The sequence below is a fragment of the Propithecus coquereli genome, unplaced genomic scaffold, assembly GCF_000956105.1.
Source record: "Propithecus coquereli isolate 6110/MARCELLA unplaced genomic scaffold, Pcoq_1.0 Scaffold232, whole genome shotgun sequence".
Classification (NCBI taxonomy): Eukaryota; Metazoa; Chordata; class Mammalia; order Primates; family Indriidae; genus Propithecus; species Propithecus coquereli.
Window position 1 is genome coordinate 2,607,073 of NW_012147864.1, and position 11,529 is coordinate 2,618,601.

The 11,529-nt window shown below is 40.1% G+C and overlaps 1 protein-coding gene and 1 pseudogene across 2 annotated transcripts in view; one reads left to right on the forward strand and one right to left on the reverse strand.

The window, feature by feature from the left end:
• PRDM5 (PR domain containing 5) overlaps nt 1-11,529 on the reverse strand; it is a 134,579-nt gene that overhangs the window by 104,466 nt on the left and 18,584 nt on the right. The window lies entirely within an intron of this gene.
• Nucleotides 10,145-10,952, forward strand: LOC105811203 (annotated as a pseudogene).

An 11,529-nucleotide genomic window follows, 5' to 3' on the forward strand; every position in this document is an offset into this window, starting at 1 on the left:
TTGCTTAAGATTGCTTTTGCTATACAGGGTCTTCTCTGGTTCCATATGAAGCATAGAATTAATTTTTCTACATCTGTGAAGAATGATGTTGGTATTTTAATAGGGATTGCATTGAATCTGCAGATTTCTTTGGGTAGTACAGACAATGTTGATTCTGCTGACCCATGAGCATAATATGGTTTTCTACCTGTGTACATACTCTATTTCCTTCCTCAGTGTTTCACAGTTCTTCCTGTACAGGTCTTTCACCTCCTTAGTTAAATATATTCCTAGGTATTTTATTTTCTTTGTTGCTATTGTGAAGAGTATTGAGTCTTTGATTTGGTTCTCAGTTCAGTTTGACTGTTGTTGGCATGTTACTAATTTGTGTACATTGATTTTGTAACCTGAGATTTTGCTGAATTTGTTTATCAATTCCAGTAGTCTCATGGCAGAATCTTTGGGATTTTCTAGATATAAGATATCATTAGCAAAGAGCGATAGTTTGACCTCTTCTGCCCCCTTTTGGATGCCCTCAATTTCCTTCTCTTGTCTAACTGCTCTGGCTAGGACTTCCAGCACGATGTGGAATAGAAGTGGTGCCAGAGGGCAACCTTGTGTGGTTCCACTTCTAAGAGGGAATGCTTTCAATTCTTCCCCGTTCAGTATGAGGTTGGCTGTGGGTTTGTCATATATGGCTTGCATTTCTAGTTTGTTCTCCCGTGGGACAATCTAATATCTCATTCCCAACCCAGTTCCTAAGTGACTGGATTACCACCCAACTTGCTCTACATCCAATGTAGTCACTCTTCTCAGTGAATTTCCTTTCTTCAATCCCGACCTGTTTTGATAGGGTCAAAGTTATACACTGTTGGATTTTCCCAGGGCCAGATGGCTGCCAGTCCATGTCCCTGCCAGCTGGCATTCCTTGGTGCTCAACATGCCAGCAGTTCCACTCCTCTGAGATGGGAAACCTGACTGTGACTATGGGTTATAGCTCCCCAGCGTCACTTACCCTGTCCTCATGAACTGATCTCCTGGATTCTCATCTACTCTAGAACTTGACTCTCACTCAAACCCGAACATGATTCTGGCTCAGATTCTCTGCCCCTGACCAACCAAGAGTATCCACCAGGACTGCCTGATCCAGACTCCCCAGCCTGGCCCACCTCTCACGTCCATCAGAGCTTCCTCCACTTTTCTGGTTAAGATGCCTTGGATTTGAAGCATGTTATGACAGTCAGTGATCCACTATCAGAATATCAATGGCATTTTCATCATTGAATATTTTTCTACATTACATTGACTCAAAATCTATCTTCAAAGCCATCCTTCACATTACCACCAGAATGCTCTTTGCAATTCATCCATCTCCTCAAACCAATGCCTGTTTAAAAGCCACCCATGACCTGCCAGAAGTCCAAACTACTTAGCATGACAAAAGAGGCCCTTCACATGCTCAATTGTCTTGTCTCATCTCAGATCACTCTACCCTCTTTCCACTTCATTGCACACACACCTGGCCCAGACCATCTAACAATTCACATCCTCTGCCTGGAACAAGAGAATAGTGCTCACACTTTCAGCTGAGAGACGCTCACATGAGTCAAATTCCACAAAGATAAAAGATTCCTACCTGGGTCAATATATGTTACTTTTACTGAAAATATGGTTTGGATTTTGTAGTCAAGTTCATTCTATGAAAAGTGAAACATAAAAGAAGAGGATCCTGTGTTAAAGAACAAACAATAATAATGATAACAACTAACATTTATTGCATGTTTATTACGTATTAGGTACTTTGCTAAGCACCTTTATACATATTATATAATTTACTCCTCAAAATAACCCTATGAGGTAGGTGCTACATATTAACTATACTTAATAGATAAGGAAACTGAGGTACAAACAGAACAAATAACTTACCAAAGGTTTCACAGCTATTGCTGGAGCTAGGGTTCAAACTAAGACAACCTGATTCCAGAGTCCACCATGTTATATCACTTTAATATACTTATAACCTGTGCACTATTTGCCAAGTGGTATGCAGAATTCTAAGAAAGACTCCCCACAACTCTCACAGTTATATAATGCCCTCCCATTTGATCATGAATGGAACCTGGAAGTATGATAAAATATCACTCCCACAACCACGTTATATTACATCACGAAAGAGAGATCGTCTTTGGGTAGCCAAATCTATTCACACAAGCTGTTGAAAAGCAGAGGGCTTTTCTCTCTTTCTGGCTGGTGAGCAGAGCAGTCAGAAAGACTGAAAATATGAGAAGGATTTGACATGATGGATATTCTCCATTGCTAAGGTTAAGAGACCCACAGGGTGGCCTGAGAGAGGCCACTAAGAGATTTAGAGACTGAAAACAGTCCCTGGCCAAAAGTCAGCAGTAAAATGAGGACCTCAGTCCTACAAGCTCAAGGAGCCAAATCCAGCCAGCAACCTGAATAAGCTTAGAAGCAAGTTGATCCTCAGGGACTCCAGATAAGAACTCACACCTGCCAACACCTCACTCTGGCCTTGTAAGACCCTTAAGCAGAGACCCCACCTTGACTTCTCATCTATGGAACTGTAAAAGAATAAAAAAGTGTTGTTTTGAACCCCTAAGTTTGTGGTAATTTGTGAGGCAACAATAGAAAATTAATGCCCCACTTATGGTACCAAAATCTCCATTAGTTTTCCATTATTGCACAACAAATACCAAAAACATAGCAGCTTAAAACAATACCCATTTCTTATCCTATAGTTCTGTAGGTCAGGACGGGCTTGGCTGTGTTCTCTGCTTGGGGATCTGGGGGAGGCTCTGTGAAAGAATCTGCTTCCAAGTTGCTCTAGGTTGTTGGCTGAATTCTAGTTCCTTGAAGCTGTAGGACTGAGGTCCTGATTTTCTTGTTTCTTTCATTTTAGATGAGACAATAAATGATCATTTGTAATCTCCAAACTCTGTTAATTATATAAAAACAGTGTAAATGCCTTTAAATACAATATAAACATTGTTTAATATAAGGAATTTAGTGTTATATTAAATGAAGGAAGGTGGGAAGAATATGAAAAAGGAAGGAAAGAACAGGGAATACTGCATATGCTTTATAAATTTTAATACTAAGTCTTGAGTTACAGAGAAAATCAGTTCCTCTTATAAAATAAAATTTAAAACTTGTTTTCTTTCATAGACCTACTTACCAAAAAAAATGTTTCTACATTTCCCATTTCATCAATTTTATCTAAATTTTAAGCCTTATATGAGTTTTTTTCATTTATTACTGAGTTGTCTGAGTATACTTTCACTAATATATATAGATATCAAACTTGTATCGAGAATCTAACACATAAGGAAACTATTGACCATAAATATTTTTCTATTGCTTTTTTCACCTTATAAAGACATAATAAACCATTAAAAATACAGATGTAGAATACAATAAAGAGAAGAAGTTGGAGAAACCAACACTCAAAAGGTATTATGACACTTTAGTTTGGGTTTTTAAAAGTGCACTTACAAATCTAGGGCTATCCCCAAGGGAGTGTTTTTAATTTTCCAACAAACTGCCCTTTAAAATAACTCATCGAAAATTACAAAGTGACAAAAACACCTTTTTTGTCCAGAGATATCTTACTTCATTGGCAGCTGTTAGCACAAAAGTGAGAAAAACTTGTCCTGTGCACATACAAATAACCCTAATGTTAAACTCTTATGACCAGCAAACTGGACCCAGGACTTCACCTTCCAAATGTGTTCACTGAGTGAAACGGAAACAACATTGGGATGCTGCCAAGAAACTCCTTCAAGACAGAACTTGTGAACGTGGGTATTATCCTGTTCTGTATCATGAATATAAATAATATGTTACTTTCATTAACAAAAAGTCCCTTACTGACTCTAAAATCAACTACTTTATTCACACACTGTTGCCCTGTTATATCTCCCTTTAATAGTTCTCTCCTACAGAAGCATCTATAGGTCTCAGGCTTTTTTACCTAAACAAGAATTGGAAATGCTCCTACGTAGTATCACAATCCCTCAATCAGATGTTCTAAATAGCCGATTTTTAAAAAATTGATTGTAAAAGGTAATATGGCATACATACTTTGTCTAAGTAATATTTTCTGTAGGATTTGGGCACCACCCCATAATTAAGCAGATTCGTATTTCTGCAACTAAATATATGAACAGTTGTGCTAAGTAGGATAAAAACAAAAGGCTACAAACAGCCTCACATAAGTTCAAGTCAGATTTTGCTGCTAAATGAGTTCTAAAAAAATAAAAAAGAAGGTTTGGTTTTGAGAGCTTTCTGGATTTCAGACTTCCAGATGAAGGGCCCGCTGATGTCAAGGTCAGAATGAGTGATCAGACAAGCCACTGGAGTCCTTTTCCTCCAGAGAGAGAAAATAAACTTATTAGAATGATGACAGGTGCTCTGGCAATGGTACCAGGGAAGAGCGCAATGCCACAGAATTAAAGAAAAACATGTTGATTTACCTGAGAACAGAGATCCTTAATGTACCAAATCAGTAAAAGGTGGCCTGGACAGCAGGTAATCTATAAAACTGCTCAGCACTACAACTTCTAAAAAAACAGAGTTTCTTTGTGGAGAACGACTTCCATACCCTTTGACCTGGAAACGAAGCCTATAGATAAAATCAGGGCATCTAATACTAGGATCTACAGTCTCTTCTATACTTATGAATGTATTCTTTTTCATGTCACTTGCAATCTGCTTATTGCTATGCAAATTGGAAACAACTTACAAGTCCTGGGCAATAGATCAGCAGCATAGCCTTCCTCTGGATTCTGAAATGTCTTAGATTTATAAAATGCAAAATTATCATCTTAAATGTAGACAAAACAATATGTGTGTGTTCCAATCGATCTACAGGGCCTGACAGAAGGAAAGATTTTTTAAAAATATGATTCATTAAATCAAGTTAAAGAATAACAAATATGCACATCAACAATAATTATCTAAGCTGCCCTAAAAATTCTTCAGAGAACAAAGTACTTCAGAGTAGTCATTTATCATACAGTAAGGAAATTATAGGCCAAATCATTAAATGGAATTTATTCAAGCCCATGAACATTAATCTTCTTTATATAAAAAGAAAACAAAATTTCTCAGGTAGAATTTTATGCATACTTTCAGCAGTGTTTGGAGAGCCTCTACTATGTGCAAAGTAGTTGTATTCATACCAGTGTTTTTGACTTGTGGAAATACCATACCTAACTTTAGAAAAAATTCACTAAATCCACTTTTTTATATTATACATAAATTAGAGCTACAATTGTTTACTAAAACATACCAAAAAGTAAGTAACCTCACAACTCATATACTCAGATACAAATAAATCAAGTTGCTCATAAAGAGAGTTCTAGCCTGCCTATTGTTCTCACATTTAATTTACTACATAGAAACAACAAAAGGTCTTGGCAAACATTAAAATGTAAACTACCCTGAGTACAAACAGAGCCTGTGTTGCTACAATATTAAAGAATCAACAGATGGCTGGCATCAGGAGACTGGCACAGATACAAAAAACTAGAAAGACAAGTAAATAAAAGGACAAATGTGTAGAAATTGAACGAGGTGTCTTTGATCCTCCTTTGCTATATTGAGAAAGGGCCCTCATCTCAACGTGCAGAAGTCTGGAATCTCCATCAGCATCTATGAATCTGAGCTCTTGTGAAACACTGTGGCTCAGTTAACCCGTGCATGAACTACAGAATAAAAAGGGCCTGCCAAACTCGACATTAGACCGTTGTGTGAGACTGCACAGTTTAAAAAAAGAGGAAGAAAAGGAGGAAGAGAGGAGGAGTTGGGGGGGAGGAAGAAAGTAAGAGAAGAGGGAAAGGGATGAGGAAGGGAGAGGCAGGAGGAAGGAGGGAAGGGGGGAGCCTGCTCACCACCCCCTCTGATTCACCATGCACACCCCACCCACACTCAGCTTTCTAGAACCATATGGCAATCTTACGATCTAAACTATATTCATATATTCAACCCTTCTATTATTCCAAATATTCCAAAAATCATTAAGCAACTACATGTCAAGCACTATAGGCACTAGGACACACAATTCAAAGACTCTGCCCCATTTCCTTCCATTCAATAAACACTTTGCACCAAGAAATCAAAGATCAACAGCATATAGTCCCTGCTGTGAAAGTGCTCACAGCCCAGTGGGGAATGGAGGGTGGGGTCGGAGGACAGACACCCCAAGGTGTGGTAACGGCAGTGACAGCCACATGCCGGGCCTGCCTTGGGTATCCAGAGGACAGTGAGGAGAGGCCCCCAAGCTGTCCAGGGAGGATAAAGGAGCCAGCGTGGGTGAGAAAAGAGTTGGCAGTCCAGGTAAAGGAGTAGCCAAATGAAGGCACGTGTGCGGCTGGGAATTAAATGTTGAGGAACAAAGCCAGAGAAGCCACCAATGAGTCGACCATGGACTCCGTAGGACATTTGGTGGCAGTTTGGAAAAGGAGGGCAGCTCATCATCACCCCCGAGTGGGTTCTCAACAGTGAGGACAGACAGTGTACAGGCGCTTTGCTTGGAGTCCAGGTGGGGCTGAACCCGGGCAAGCAAAAACAGCCACAGCTATGCCTCAGGTTTTTGTGTGTGGAACTGCTTTTTATCCATCTCCTCACACTCCTGTGCACAGAAGGCAGCACAGGACAGCTTTCGCATAGATTCACCTTCCCAGGTTTCCCATTCGGTGGAGGAACATCCCTTACGGCAACGTTCCTGCCATCACGTCAGCTGCTGTCCTGCACGTCCCACAGCAGGGACTCCACACTGCGAGGCAGCAGCGTGCACAGCTGGGCCCTTCTGACTGCCAGAAAGTTTGTCCTCATGTTGATTGGAAACATGCTTCTCTCTAGTTCCGCATAATGGTTTTCCTCAGTTCTTTCCTCACACAGGAAAACTAAGTCTTCACCATCTTCCACATGACAACACTTGAATCATGTGAAGGCAACTCTGCATCCTTCAGGATAGGAGCGCCAGTCCCCTCACTGACTGACGGGAAAGTCACAGGTTCCAGACCCTTTCTGTATTGCACATCAGCTGTTGACCAATTTCCAGGTCCCCATCTAGCAGCCACACCTTGACACAACCCTCCTGATATGGTCTGACCAGAACACAGAACAACAGCACTATTCTCTCTCACAGTCTGACCACTCTATCTCTTTTATGGCAGTCTTTTTGTTCTAGCCACCAAACAATACTGCTAACCAAAATTTCCATATAAATCAAGTAAGGCATTTTCACATGGGTCAAGTCAATATTAAGTCTAGTATTCCTCATCTTAAACTTCGAAAATTATACCTATCCATGCTGAATTTCATCATATATGCATTTAATTCATCACTCTAGTTACTAACATTTTTTGAATATTGACTATGTATCTTAAAATATTATCTATCCCTCACACCCATTAGGATGGCTACTATTAAAAAAAAAACACAGAAAGTAATAAGTTTTGGTCAGGATATGGAGAAATTAGAACTTTTGTGCACTATTGGTAGGATTGTAAAATAGTGTAACTGCTATGGAAAACAGTATAAAGCTTCTGCAGAAAATTAAAAATAAAACTACCGTATGATCCAACAATACCACTTCTGGGTATAAACCCAAAAGAGTTCAAAGTAGGGTCTCAAAAGGGCTATTTGCAAACCCATACGCACGACATCCCTATTTACAGTAATGAAGAGGAGGAAGCAACCCAAGGGTCCACTGAGGGATGAATGGATACACAAAATGTGGTATATGCACACAAGGAAATATTAGCCTTAAAAAGGAAGGATATCCTGTAACAAGCTATAACATAGAAGAACCTTGAAAACATCATGTTAAGTGAAATAAGTCACAAAAAAGACAAATACTATATGATTCCACTTATATGAGGTATCCAAAGTAGTCAAATTCATAGAATTTAAAAGTAGAATGGTGATTACCAAGGCTAGAAAGGAGTGGGGGAAAGGGGAGATATTTAATGGGTATAGAGTCACAGATATGTGAAACAAAAAAAGGTTCTAGAGTTCTGTTTCACATAATGTAAATATACCAAACACTACTGTACACTTACAATGGTAAGGTAAGATGGTAAATTTTATGCTATGCATTTTTTGCCACAATTTAAAAAAGAGGAATATTATCAATCCCCTACCTTCACCCTAGCTTATACAGACAGTGGGCTTAAGGTATGTTCTCAATTTTTATGAATCTTTGGTAAAAATATTGAACAGGAAGAGTCCAGACAGAGCCTGCCTTTTAATTAAAATCCCATATTCTGGCTGTAAGTGGTCAACAATCTACCAGTCCTTCCAAGTGCGCTATCACCCAGCCACATTTCTGTATCTCTCACAAAAAGTTATCATCATAGTTATTGCTACCAGCCTCCTGGTGGAGGCCTTTGAAGTTCTTGGTGTTCACTGCAGAAAAGAATTTCAGGACGTACCATGTAAGCCAAGCAAGCGAAAGCTTTACTGAAAACAAAAGTACACTCTGAGAGAAAGAGAGCAGCTGCCCTGAGAGGAAGTGGTCTTAGATCTTTTGTGGCCTTACTAAGTGAGGGAAGGAATATCCAAGGCCAAAGAATTGGCTTTTACTAAGAATTTGGGTAGTAATTACTAGAATCGTGTCCCTTCCCATTTTCGTACTTTATATGGGTATTTCAGAACTGTCATGGCAATTTCAAAGGCAGAGAAATTTTAAAACCACGATGTAAGTGATATTGTAATTAGCCAAAGTTCATGTAAGGTGGCAGAGGCAGCTGACAAGCTGGTTGAAGCCAGTTCTTGCCTGCGGTCATCAGACCCTCTAGTTAGCTTCTGCTTATGAGTTGTTAATATTTTAACACCTGCACCTGATCTTCAAGCCCTTACATCCAGTCTCAGCTCTATCTCCTAGTCTCATACTCAAACAAAGCCTTTCACTCAAATCAAAAAGCCATTAGGTCTACTGGACTCTCCCGGGTATATGTGAACCACTGAAAACATCCTACAGACTTCTAGCGTTTGCCACTGTCTGAAATACTCTTGATGTGTCTACTACTATTTCATTCTAAAATTTTGTAGTTGAAGAACTTAGTAACTTCCAAAATTTACCTTTTCCTCACTTGGGACTTCATTTACCATAGTCACCATGATTTCTCAAAAAATAACAGAAAGTTTCTGAAAGAACAGCTATTTATTTTTTCAACACCCAAGTATATAATTTTTCTGCAATCGGAGATATAAACTAGTTTAAATAGGTGCTTTTTTATTAGCTCCTCATGCATTAGGGGCTCTTATGTAAACTTTATAAAATGTTTATTCGGTTTTTTATTATTTTCAATTGGCACATAATAATTATACATATTTATGAGGTAAAGTGTGCTATTTCAATACACATATACTAATTTGTAATGATCAAATCAGAGTAATTAGCATATCCATCACCTCAAACTTTTATCATATCTTTGTGTTGAGAACATTCAAAATCTGCTCCTCTGAGGCCGGGCGCGGTGGCTCACGCCTGTAATCCTAGCTCTCTGGGAGGCCGAGGCGGGCGGATTGTTTGAGCTCAGGAGTTCGAGACCAGCCTGAGCAAGAGCGAGACCCTGTCTCTACTAAAAATAGAAAGAAATTAATTGGACAACTAAAAATATATAGAAAAAATTAGCTGGGCATGGTGGCGCATGCCTGTAGTCCCAGCTACTCGGGAGGCTGAGGCAGAAGGATCGCTTGAGCCCAGGAGTTTGAGGTTGCTGTGAGCTAGGATGATGCCACGGCACTCTAGCCCGGGCAACACAGTGAGACTCTGTCTCAAAAAAAAAAAACAAAATCTGCTCCTCTGGCTTTTTGAAAATATACAATAAATTGTTGTTTATTATAGTCCCCCTATAGTACTACAGAACTCTATTTTATCTAATATGACAGAAAATATTTCAGTTCCCCTGCTTCCTATTCTGACTTCTCTGTGCTTTGTTAACCTGTGAATAAAGTCGGTATTATCGACTTCACATATTAATCTTCTATTTCAATAACAGAATTTTTTACTATTGAAGTTTTGAACTTCTGATTTTTATTGCTTGGACAATTGATTGTGAAAATCTTCATTATGATAGGAGGAATAAGTTATAGTGTTCTATAGCACTATAGAGAACTCCGAAATCTGTATCAAATGACATCAGTGATCACCGTGCCCTCTTTCACTGGTCCACCAATAAAGTGACTGCTAGGCTGGAAACAAGGTGATGAGAAGATGTGGGCAGAAAAGACAGTTGATGCTTTAGTGAAAAAGCTAAAAAAGGAAAAAGGGTGCCATCAAGGAACTGGAGAAAGCCCTGAGCAGTCAAGACGGCGAGCAAATGTGTTACTATTTCCAGATCTTTAGATGGAGGCCTGCAGGTTTCTCACGGGAAAGGACTACCCCACGTTGTATCTTGTGCTTGGCACTGGCTCGATTAGAAGAGTTGTCATGAGCTAAAGCCACTGGATATTTATGAATTTCCTTTTGGATCTAAGCAAAAAGAAGTTTGTGTCAACCTACCATTGTAAGAGAGTGGAAAGGCCAGTCTTACCTCCAGCATTAGCGCCTCATAATGATGAATTCAATCCACAGCACAGCCTTGGGTTCAGTTTAGCAGCCTGAGCCACAAAGAACTGCACATGTCACAAAATGCCCTGTTCCCAGATTATTTCCACCAGGCCAACAAGACTCCTCTCTTATCTCCGAACAGCCCTAGCCCCTTTTCCAGCTAGAAGCACGCATTCAAAATCCATGGCAAGTCCTGGAGCTAAGAACTCTGTCTCAGCTCCCAACTGGCAGCCTCCCCTGCCTGTAGGCCACCCATCATCAGATGGCTTGCGCTAATTCCCAGCCTATGGATACAAGCAGTCATATGATTCCTCAAGTTATGACCAGGATATCCAGCAGAGATATTCAGCCTGTTGCCTGTGAAGAGCCCAAACACTGGTGCTGTGCTTAGGGTGTGGCCCTGCCAAATCTCATGTTGAAATTTGATCCCCAACATCAGAGATGGAGCCTAAGGGGAGGTGTTTGGGTCCTGGGGACAGATCCCTCATGAACACCTTGGTGCCATCCTCTTGGTAATGAGTGAGCTCTTGCTCTATGAGTTCCCATGGGAGTTCCTCCAAGAGCTGGTTGTTAAAAAGGGCCTAGCACCTTCCCCCTCTTTCTAGCTTCCTCTCTCTCTCTCTCTCTCTCTCTCTCTCTCTCTCTCTCTCTCTCTCTCTCTCTTCATGTGCTCTATGCACATGCCAACTCCCTTTTCCTTCTGCTTCTGCCATGAGCGGAAGCAGCCACCAGATGCAGGTGCCAGTGCTGTGCCTCTTTTACAGCCTATAGAACTGTAAGCCAAGTAAGCCTCTTTCTCATAAATTACCCAACCTCAAGTATTCCTTTATAGCAACACAAACAGACTACGACAATTGGTGTTTAACTGTCTTCCGTGAATTAAACAACCCTGTCAGGGAAGTCTTTCATGTGTCTTCTACTAGTGTGTTAGTATTTAATAGATGGATTTGGCCAGGTGCGGTGACTCA